The sequence below is a fragment of the Arvicanthis niloticus genome, chromosome 23, assembly GCF_011762505.2.
Source record: "Arvicanthis niloticus isolate mArvNil1 chromosome 23, mArvNil1.pat.X, whole genome shotgun sequence".
In the NCBI taxonomy this organism is placed as follows: Eukaryota; Metazoa; Chordata; class Mammalia; order Rodentia; family Muridae; genus Arvicanthis; species Arvicanthis niloticus.
In genome coordinates, this window is record NC_133430.1 from 12,423,583 (window position 1) to 12,433,964 (window position 10,382).

At 47.2% G+C, this 10,382-nt stretch overlaps 1 pseudogene; it reads left to right on the forward strand.

Moving 5' to 3' along the window:
* The first annotated feature begins 275 nt into the window (after positions 1-275).
* On the forward strand, positions 276-8,425 carry LOC143436560 (small ribosomal subunit protein eS7 pseudogene; annotated as a pseudogene).
* Positions 8,426-10,382: the final 1,957 nt, after the last annotated feature.

The following is a 10,382-nucleotide window of genomic DNA, read 5'->3' on the forward strand; positions in this document are numbered from 1 at the left end:
GTGTAAGGGCTTGACTCTTTCTCCTATTATCTCTCATTAATCTCCCATCGTTTTCACTATGGCTGCACGCTCGTGACAGGCAGCCTGCGTGGTTGAATCAATGGCCTTCTTCCTTACCCATCACCACTGACAAACCCAGACGGTCACACTGTCCAGTGCAGGGGTAGCCAGAGAGCCAAGGTGAAGGACGGAAGAAAAGGAATGGGGTTTGCCTTCATCCCTTCATTCATTCAGCCCACACTGGTTGAGCCCTTGCTACAGTTTCAAATTCCGATATGACCTCAGACAACTCGCTTACCCAGCTCGTGCCTCGGTGTCCGCATCTGAGACATAGGAATGATGGCAGCAACAACCTCCTTAAGGAGACCGAGCAGATTTAGTAAGTTGACATATTTAAGGCCCTCAACATGTCAGAGTTGATAAATACTAGTAGCTACCGAGGTTCCTAAAGCCTGCCTTTTGCATCCAGATAGACAGAATCCTAGGGACTTGTAGGTAAAAATAAAACATGTTCCAGTGTGAGACTGACCACCCATCATTGTCCCCAACCTCAACAACATTGTCCCAGAACCTTGGAATTACTATCTCAGACCTTTTTTTTGCAACCAACGATGCTGCAGCAAGCTCCAGAGCTTACAGTGCAGGCTTCCCACTTCAGATTCAGAGGCCAAGGTGGGTCGTGGAGGACAGGGCTGGGACCCAGGCAGCCCCTCCCCACAGGCCTACTTCGGCTCTGTGTTCTCTCTTGGGATCCAGGCCTGGGGAGTTATCTATGGGTCTGATTGGGAACATGGCAAAGAGGCAATCTGTCATGTACTCTCCCCCCAACTCTGGTCCAAGAAAACATTCCAGAAGAACCTGTACTTACCCTGGACTGGTCAAGTGGACAAAGAAGTCTATCCACGGGCCTGTGTACTGGTGGGAACTCACCCTTAGCTCAACATGATAGCAGAGGGCAGAGCTGTCCACTGAATCCAGTTCTCAGTAGAAAACAAACCAGGCAGGGTGAGGTGCACCTGTCATCCCAGAACTCAGACAGTGTGGGTAGGATGATCAGGACTTCAAGGTCATCCTCTGATACATAGTGAGTTTGAGGCCAGCCTGGGCTATGTGACAGACTGTCTGTAAACAAATGCACACAGGACTTCAGACTTGAGTTCCAATGCTACTGCCAGGTGTCAGAACAACTGCAGTAACCCGTCCCTTCTCTGACCCTCTCTCCTTTGCAGATACTGGTAGAGACACTGCCTGCCTGTGGCCTACTCCCTCCAGCTATAGGAATGCTTGGTCTTATGATCTGCATAGGTAAAGCCTTGACCATGAGAGCCAAATGGAGCAGAGCTACTAACCATGCAAATTTAGCCTGTGGTTTCCTCCCTCTAATTACCACCTGGAGATGACAGGATGCTCTGCCCGCCCGGCTGGAACAGTTGGGATGAAGATGCCATGAGAGGATGTCTGTGCTTGGCAGCAGCTCGGAGGATGATGAAGCCTTGACACAGAGAAGATGTTAAGTCAAAATTAGTTTATGACTGGTCCCTCGAAGGGCTTTTTCTGAAGAGATAAGAGTGTTGAGACCTCAGCCCTAAGTGGGATGTCTGTATCACACCCCTACCCACCAAGGCTCAAGGATCACAAGATGGAGCAGAAAGGATATGAGACCCAGAGGCTCTTCCAAGGAAACAATATTTTCCAGACACAGCAGGGAAGTTGCACATACAACCTTACAATCATTGGACAGCATGCACAAGACCTGCACAAGATCGAGGAAGACAAAATCCCCACACGGAAAGGGAAGGGAGGCAGGAAGTCCTGCCCTTGGCTGAGGCGCTCTTTGTAGATGATAGATGCTGGGAGAGGGGCATTCTGGATTCTACGGGAGTGTGGGCCCTCCCACAGCCCACACTCCTATGTATTATTATGTATTAGCATAATTAGACTTTGTGGGCTTAAAAGTGGGAGACGGAAAGTTGGGTGAGTTGGAAGGTTTGGGTGGGTGTGGGAGGAGTTAAGACATTTGTATGATCAAAACACACAGGATGAAATTCTCAAAGAATTAATAAAATATTCTATTAAAAGGGGTTTTGTTGAAGTCAGGCTGGAGCTTAGTAGCAGTTAGGATTATAAGACCTAAGCTAAACACCAGTGCCAGAGAGAGAGAGAAAGAGAGAGAGAGAGAGAGAGAGAGAGAGAGAGAGAGAGAGAGAGAAAGAGAGAGAGAGAGAGAGGAGGAGGAGGAGGAGGAGGAGGAGGAGGAGGAGAGGAGAGGAGAGGAGAGGAGAGGAGAGGAGAGGAGAGGAGAGGAGAGGAGAGGAGAGGAGAGGAGAGGAGAGGAGAGGAGAGGAGAGGAGAGGAGAGGAGAGGAGGGGAGAGGCGAGGCCATCCAGAAACATATGGAGAAAGGGAGGGGGGAGGGAGAGGGAGAAAGGTGTTGAGAGTAAGAGGATAAGGGAGTAAGGAGGGGGCAGCCCCATTTATAGTGAGTCAGGCACACCTGGCTATTGCCAGGTAACTGGGGAGTGGGGGAGCCTAGAAGGAATGCTAACAACCACCACAAGCATCATCACCACAAGCGTCATCACCACAGAATCTTCTCTGTGGTTTTGCACACACATCCCTATACCTATTAATTCATAATTCTCTTCAAGTTCTTTGACAACAAATATAAAACTTAAGTAAAAGAACAGTGAAAAGCAAGTGGGGAGAGGGAGAATCAGAGGAGAAAGGAAGCTTGATTTAAAAAGAAAGATTTTTGACTCTGTCCCTTCAGCCTCTCTTGGATATGCAGATAGCCTTTCCCCAGCCACGTGTATGAACCTGTCAGAAAAGAGGAAAGCCAATGAGATAAAGAACGTTCTAGAAGCTTCAGTCAGAGTTGGCAGCAGGAGGCCCTTGTTCGCCTGCTACCACTTATTGACCATACATAAACACATGTGGCTGATTCGACTTGATTCTTCAGTCAGGAAGCAATCCTTCAAACAGCCCCTTCCCCCAGTCACCACATACTCTGTCTCTGTTCCATGCTATGTCTGACTCAGGCTCTCTCCAAGAGGTCACCAGGCCCTCCATCCATGCAGTGGGACATGGGAAAAGCATGTCCATGCCACCATGAGTCCCACATGCCTCCTTCGCCACCTGAAACTCCCACCAGGTAAAAAAGAAGCTAACGTAGTTGCTGATAGGCCCGCAGAGATGTCAGTCACAACCCATATGCAAAGGTCTTTGAACGCAACAGATGTGCAAGAAGAAGTCAAGTTATTCTTTTTCCAGTTCTATGTGCATCTTTTTTTTTTTTTTTTTTTTTTTTTTACCTTTAAACCACTCGGCACATTGCCTCTTATATTCCAATTTAATGGGTTCCTTTCTTGTAGTTTGGACGACGGAATTCCTGATGGTCATTTGGTACGCATTAGAGCTACTTAGGAGATATCACCAGCTCCCTGCTTCCCTGGTACTTTACCCAAGCTGGGATTTGGCTAGCCAGCATCCTTGGCTTAGAGGATAGCTTTGTGACCAATTCTAGCCCTTGGTATGAGCGAAAGTGGGCTGTTTCCATTTTAATTGCTGTGCCTAATTCTCCAAAACTTCATCCTTACTGAAACTAGGTTGGAGATGCTGATGGTTACATCAACAGTGACTAAGTCCATAGTGAGGAGATATCAGAGATGGAATCAGCCAGTGTAATAAGATGGCCCTTAGCTTTATCAGTTACTGAGACTGAGAAGAGAGTTGGTCTCAGAGTATGAACTACCTCGTCCTGACTAAAGCACAGCAGCATTTATCAGTCATGTCATGCGGTTACATGCAAAGTCCTGGTGAGGGATATTGATTTTTAGTTGCTGTAACAAAAGCAACTATACCAACAAAAGCAGCTACAGGAGAGAACCGTTTGCCTTGGCTCTAGAGCTGCAGGTGAAGAGTTTATCACACAGGGAAAGGGACTCTTCTCAATGTGTATCTACAGCAAGGAAGCCATTTCCAAATGTTCACTCTCTCCTTTTAATTCAGTCTGAGACCCCAGATATTGGGATGGATCTTCCCACCTGTCTTAATCAGGGTTACTGTTGCTCAGATGAAACACCAGGACCAAAAGCAAGCTGAGGATGAAAAGGCTCATTGGATTCCATATCTCTATTCATCAATGAAGGAAGTCAGAACAGGAACTCAAGCAGGGCAGGAACCTGGAGGCAGGCACTGATGCAGAGGCTATGGAAGGGCGCTACTTACTGGCTTGCTCCTCCTGGCTTGCTCAGCCTGCTTTCTTATACAACCCAGGGCCACCAGCCCAGGGATGGCTCCACCTACTATGGACTGGGCCCTCTCCCACCAATCACTAATTAAGAAAATGCCCTACAGGCTTGCCTACAGCCAAGAAGACATTGTGTTTAGAGAGGAACAGTCAGTTCTTTTTTTTAGAAAAAGTTTGAATGGCACAATCATCACCAGGAACGTGGAAGGCAGCAGAGGAAAACGCATCCAGGGGTTAAGACAAAATTGACATCCTTGCAGTGTTGGAACTGCTCATGCTGACCTGGCTGTCACTGCCACGTGTGACTGCTCAAAGCAGCCAGGTAATCATCACAGCCAAAGGGCAGTTCGCCAAAAGACTGTGATGGTAATATTCCCCTTAATGCATCTGAAAGACCCACGGGGCCGTTCCTCAGAGAAGCGCACTTTCAAGACATGTTCCCGGCATTAGGGCATGAGCTGGATGAGGATTGTGTGCTGTCAGCCTGACGCTCAGAATGCTGTGCCCACATCACTGTCATCGTTTCTATGAATGGTCTGCTGAGAAGCCATTCTTTATGCACACCGCATTGATGGAGGGGGTCCCTGGGAGATGCCCATCTGCTAATATAAAGCTCAGGACCAGGGGCTGAAAATTCCTAGGTTTGACTGAGTCATGGTCCCATTCCCTCCTGACTGTGACACTGGGTTGCTTGACACTGACTTTCATTCCTGTGGAAAACAAAATGCTGTGACCTGGTAAGTCATCACATGAGAGATATTTTATGTACTTCTTTTACATTTATTTGATTTAGGGTGTATGCACGTGCCATGGGGACAGTGTGGAAGGCAGAAGACAGTCTGGGCAGGAATTCTTCCTCACTTTCCTCATTGTATGTCCCAGACATCTCAGGTCGTCGGGCTTAGCAGCAAGCACCTTTATCTGCTGAGCCATCTAGATGGCCCATGAAAGACATTTAGACATCCAGACCATCTTAGTGTAGCTGCTGTTATTGTTACGGTTTTTATTATTTTATTATATTTCAGTGTATTATCACCAACAGCATCCCATCTGGAGGCCACTCAGCTGGTAAATAGCCAAGAGAGGACTCTTTGACTTAAGTGTATCATGGTAGGCCTTGAAGGGTCCCATAACAGGCAGGTGTGACCACGACAATCAAGACACTCAGCAAGAGTGAGACCTCCAGCCTGAGGCCTCCATGTTTAATCAACTGAACCAGCTGCCCAGGAGCTGCTGACCTCAGCTAGGATATCACATGAAGATTGTCAATCCTAGGTTCCCAGGGGTATGGCTTCACCGTGTCACACCCAATCCAGGCTCCCTCAGTCCTAATTATCCCAAAGCCAGTCATCTGGGTAAGTTGAATCTCAAACTCGGCAAGGTGTTCAGGCTCTCTTGTAGGTTCTGGAAGAAGCCACAAGAGCTCGATTTCTGCTGTAGACTCTCACCAATGGAGCAGGCTAACTGATGAGAGAATGAAGCCTTGGAATTGTTTGGGGTGTTCCTTTCCACAGCTACATGGCACGCACGCTCTAATATTCCTCCATTGGACCTTTCCAAGGCTAAGATGCAGCAGCCAGTGGAAACCCAGAAGTCCTGCATATTGGTTTGAGAGCAGAGGAAGACTTCCGGAGAGCAGAGGAAGACTTCAGGGAGCTGGCTGTTAGTATCAGAGAGTTTGAGTGTGTCCTTCCAATTTGTAAGTTGCCAAAGAAGACTCCGAAGTTGTCTTTGGAAAGTTGGAAACTCTACCCTTCTAAGTTGCCTCAGACACTGTTTTCCAGCTGACATCAAAGGAAGCAGTTCCATTGATCACTTCCTACTGATTTGACTGAGGGGATTTAGACATAGTGAGAGCCATTGATTGGCAATTCCTATTGACTGAAGGAGGTGTCTGCCTCTGATTGGGTCCCCCAGATGAGTAGATATTCTTTTTCAATCATCTACAAATCAATGCTCAGCCACGTCCCTCCTTCAAAGTCTCATCTAATCACTTGGCACCAAGTTCCAAACTTTCAGAAGAGCCTTTCCCAGCCACAGCTGTAGTAAAATACAAAGTCACCATGTCCTTCCCTCGGAGTCATAGATCTTAGAAGAGAATCTCCAATCGCCACGTGGCTAGCCCAGAACAATTACTAACCTTACTCTAAACTGTTATAACCACAGATAAGCGTAACTCTCATGCCTCGTCCAAGGAGCATTTCTTTGCAATAGATGGAGGCTATTACAGAGAAACCAGTAATTGTGCACTGTCTAGCCACATCTGATTAGCTACAACACATCTCCTGCACTAAAGGCTCAGGAAGCATGTCAGAGGTGGGGACAGGAAGATTGTAAGGGTCAGAGTAAGCCAATAACACAGCTGCCTAATAAGAGCCGAACAAAGACAATACCAACGGACACACTACCGTGGAAAGGGAGCTCATGGGCCCCACTCACAGAGAAATAACTAAGATGCTTAAGGAATGCTGAGAGTGAGAGAATCAGTCATCCACAGGAGCGAGGCCCCTAATTAGTTATCCAATACCAACTGGTCAACGTGGAAATCACACAAACACAAATATACAAATAATGGGCTGGGCAGGTCTGTTTTATTTTATATGCATGCGTGTGTGTGTGTGTGTGTGTGTGTGTGTGTGTGTGTGTGTGTGTGTAAAGCAATACAAATTAAAGAAAAAGAGGCTGTGGCTTTGGGAGGGAGTGGGGAGGCATGGAAAGGATTGGAGGGGAAAAAATGAAGAAGGAAATGATGGAACTGGCTCAGTGGTTAAGAGTACTGAATGCGCTTACAAAAGACCAGGGTTCTGTTCCCAGTACCCACATGACGGTCTAGGACTCTGGTTTCAGGATATCAGAGCCCTCTTCTGGTTTTCACAGGTACTGCATGCCTGTGAACATGAAGGCAGACTCCTTAGCTCTGACTCCAAGGTGCCTTGTACTTCAGGAGTCACATCTGACCTATTATGTCCCCATATCTGATCTACTATGTCCCCATATCTGACCTACTATGTCCCCTCCATCCTATTCTACATCCGCATTGCCTTGAACTTGCCATTAATAAAGTAATACAGACTTTTCTTTGTGATTATGCAACCAACAACAACAGCAACAAAACAGTAAGATAGTTTAATAAAACCCAGAAGGCTCAAGGTAATGGTGTCCACTGTCTGAGGTGCCTATTGTCTAGGCAGAGATCCTGGAACTGTCACAAGCCCTGGACTCTGAACTAAGAGCTGGTATTTCCTATCCCAACTGCAGATACCATAGGGTAGTAAAAACAAATGCAGACAATATGCCAGGGACAAGCTGGGTCTTGGATTCTGACACCACCCCTTGTAAGTAGCTGTGTGATACCTAACACTTCTCTCAGAGCTTAAATTTTTTCACTTGTAACATCAGGAAAGTTACTTACTTGTTTGGGTACTGGGAAGAATAGAGATGCTTCAGGAAGTATCTGACATGGAGCAGAGGCCTTCCAAAGGCAGCTACTGATATTTTTGTTAACAATGAGAGTCTTCTCTTCTCTGTGCATGTCAATTTCTTCTTTAGGAAATGGCTGGAGAGCTCTTTCTAAGCCAGTACTCTATAAGGACAAAGCCATATTTAGCTTGAACTCCAAGACTATGAAGCCCAAGACTATGAGCTGGAGATGAACTCAGATCTCAAGGCTCAGCTTCAGGAGCTCGACATCACTGAAGCTAAGGAAATGGAAGTTGATGGTGGTCGGAAAGCTATCGCAATTTTTATATCAGTTCCTCAGCTGAAATCTTTCCAGAAAATCCAAGTCCAGCTAGTTTGTAAAGTGGAGGAAAATTCCAGTGGGGAGCATATGGTCATCATTGCTCAGAGGAAGATTCAAACCAAGCCAACCTTAAAAGGCTTTACTAAAAATAAACAGAGGCACCCACAGAAGTCCCACCCTGACAGCAGTGCATGACGCCATCCCTGAGGACTTGGTTTCCCCAAGTGAATTGTGGGTAAGAGGATCCATGTGGAGCTGCAAGGCAGCCGGCTCCTAAAAGTTCATTTAGACGGAACACGGCAGAACAGTGTGGAGCAGAGGTCGGGACTCTTTCTGGTGTGTACAAGAAGCTCACAGGCAAGGATGTTCATTTTGAATTGCCAGAGTTTCAGTTGCAAAGAAAACGACTGAGTAAAGTGTCATTCACAGTTTAAACAAACAAACAAACAAAGAGTAAGAGAGGGGAGAGGGAGAGAGAATGGCCAGAGACAGAGTAGGTGTCTTAGTTATTTTGTCTAAATCTTGCAATCTGATAGTATGCATGTGTTGTAGTCAGGGTTCCTATTGCTGTAATAAAAACACCCTGGCCAAAATAACAGGTTGGGAGGGAAAGGGTTTATTCAGTGGCTTACACTTCCAGATCATAGTTCATCACTGGAGGAAGTCAGGACAGGAACTCAAGCAGGGCAGGAGCCTGGAAGCAGGAGCTGATACAGATGCTATGGAGGGTGTTGCTTCCTGGCCTGCTTCCCCTGGCTTGCTTAGCCTGCTTTCTTATAGAACCCAGGACTACCCACACAGGGATGGCTCCGTCCACCGATAACTGAGAAAATGCCGTGCAGCTGGGTCTCATGAAGGACTTTTCTCAACTGAGGTGCCTCCCTCTCTGATGATTCCAGATTGTGTCAACCTGACAGCATGTATGCTTCTGTTCCTCACAGTTTCTCTCTCTCTCTCTCTCTCTCTCTCTCTCTCTCTCTCTCTCTCTCTCGCGCGTGCATGTAGGGGTGATGACTGTGGCTGAACGGACCTGTGTATGCAGAAGCACATGGAAGCCAGACATCAACTTCCAGCACCTTCCCTTAGGGACACCATCCATCTTGTTTTTTGAGACAGGGTCTCTCGTTGGACTGGAGCTCACCACCCAGGCTCCTGCCCAGCAAGGCCCAGGGATAGATCCATTTGCTCCCACCTCTTCAAAGCTTCACACCTTGTTCTCAAGCTTCTCTCTCCTACTCTGACCCATTAGTGGGTCCGTGCATCATCGGTCAGTCCAAGCGTCTTCTTGTGGCACTTCTGTGAAATGCCGAGGTGATCCCCATGACCAGCTGAAGACCTGGGATGTTATGTCTGAATCTTGGCCTTCTCTAGCTGACCCTCACCCAGATCTTCTGTGAAACAAGGGCTGGGATTGCATGGCGTGTTTCTAAGGACTCTTCCTGTGTTTCATGACTTGGCACTAGGATATCCACATTCCTTCTCATGATTAATTCTGTCTGATCTGACTTTCACAGCTTACTATACAGGTAAGCCCCTCTGTGTGTATGTATCTGTCTTTCTCCCTCTTTGTCTCCTTGTATGTCTGTCTCTTTCTGTGTGTCCCTGTCTCTGTGTGTGTCTGTGTGTGTCTGTGTGTCTCTGTGTATCTCTCTCTCTCTCTCTCTCTCTCTCTCTCTCTCTCTCTCTCTCTCTCTCTGTGTGTGTGTGTGTGTGTGTGTGTGTGTGTGTGTGTCTTAAAAAGCTGAAAGCAAAGGCCTGGGAAGATGCTTCCATGTGTAAAAGTATTTGAATCTGAATTCAAATCCCCAGAACAAGGTTAAAAGTTCCATGTGGCCATGTGACCATAACTCCAGCGCTGTGAGGAACAGGAGGATCACGGGATTTGCTGACTGACAGTGTAGTTCCAGGTTTAAGGAGAGAACCTGTCTCAAGGAAGTACGGTGAAGAGTGATCCAGCAGGAAACCTGGTGGCCTTCCTGTGGCCTTTCCCATGAGTACAGAAACGTACACACTTGCAACACACACACACACACCCCTTCACACTCCCCCACACCACCTACCCACCTGCACACCACACACACACACACCACACATACCTGCACCTACACACACACCTGCTCACTACACACACAACACACATACCTGCACACAAACACACGCCACACACATACCTACACACTATACATACACCTGCATTACACACACACACACACACACACACACACACACACACACACCTGCAAATGAGAATAAACTAAGTATCAAGAGAAGGACCAAGCATAAACACCAGGGACTGAGCAGAAGAGAGCAGTAACCTTAAAAGCAGACTCCTCCCCCTGTTTTCCATCAGTCCTTCTGGATTACTCTGTTTGGGGTGTATTTCCCTGGATG